The following is a 1,506-nucleotide window of genomic DNA, read 5'->3' on the forward strand; positions in this document are numbered from 1 at the left end:
ACATGAAAGCTTCAATGCTCAGCCCAAGCACACACCAAGTTGACCCCGGAAGTTGATTTTTATGTCATTTACTCATTTCTGTATATCCTAGGTTACTAGTTCACTATTAATAGGACCTTTTGGACATTGTATCTCTACCTCATGACACATTACACGTTTTATATTGTACCTTCTACGGCATGAGTCTCTAAACCCCATGGATGGAAGTGAGGAGCTCTGCTGTGTCTTGATGGATTAATGCAATTACTACTGTTTTTCATTCAATCACGCTTGCTTTCATTCTAAGATACCACTTGTTCTTCAACCTGATGAATGTGATGATCCGTGACACTCATCATCATTCTCACCTATGAATGTGTGCCTGACAACCACCTCCGTTCTACTTTCGATTGAGTGTGTATCTCTTGGATTCTTTAATCATAATCTTCGTGGTATAAGCTAGAATTGATGGCGGCATTCAAGAGAATCCAGAAGGTCTAAACCTTATCTGTGGTATTCTGAGTAGGATTCAAGGATTGAATGACTGTGACGAGCTTCAAACTCCTGAAGGCTGGACGTTAGTGACAGACGCAAAAGAATCACTGGATTCTATTCCAACCTGATTGAGAACCGACAGATGAATAGCCGTGCTGTGACAAAGCGCGTTGAACATTTTCACTGAGAGGATGGGAGGTAGCCATTGACAACGGTGAAACCCTACATACAGCTTGCCATGGAAGGAGCCTTGCGTGCATGAAGAAGAAGACAGTAGGAAAGCAGAGATTCAGAAGATAGAACATCTCCAAAACCTCAACCTGTTCTCCATTACTGCAAAACAAGTATTTATTTCATGTTCTTTTACTTTTCACAATTACTTCTGAGAATTATTGATCTCCTGACTAAGAGTTACAAGATAACCATGGCTTGCTTCAAGCCAACAATCTCCGTGGGATCGACCCTTACTCACGTAAGGTATTACTTGGACGACCCAGTGCACTTGCTGGTTAGTTGTGCGGAATTGCAAAAGTGTGATTGCAATTTCGTGCACCAGTAAGACAAGCTTATGTATTAGTAGAGGACGTATTAGTGAAGGTTAAAGGCCTTTACATCCCTGTTGATTTCATAATCTTAGACACTAGGAAGGAGGAGGATGAATGCATCATCCTTGGAAGACCCTTCCTAGCCACAGCAGGAGTTGTGATTGATGTTGACAGAGGAGAACTAGTCCTTCAATTAAATGGGGACTACCTTGTGTTTAAAGCTCAAGGATCTTCCTCTGCAACCATGGAGAGGAAGCATGAAAAGCTTCTCTCAGTGCAGAGTCAAACAAAGCCCCCACATTCAAGCTCTAAGTTTGGTGTTGGGAGGCCACAGCCAAACTCTAAGTTGGTGTTGAATCCCCACATCCAAACTCTAAGTTTGGTGTTGGGAGTCTACAACGTTGACCTGATCACCTGTGAGGCTCCATGAGAGCCCACTATCAAGTTAGTGACATTAAAGAAGCGCTTATTGGGAGGCAACCCAATT

The sequence above is a fragment of the Arachis stenosperma genome, chromosome 6 (genome assembly GCF_014773155.1).
Source record: "Arachis stenosperma cultivar V10309 chromosome 6, arast.V10309.gnm1.PFL2, whole genome shotgun sequence".
Classification (NCBI taxonomy): domain Eukaryota; kingdom Viridiplantae; phylum Streptophyta; class Magnoliopsida; order Fabales; family Fabaceae; genus Arachis; species Arachis stenosperma.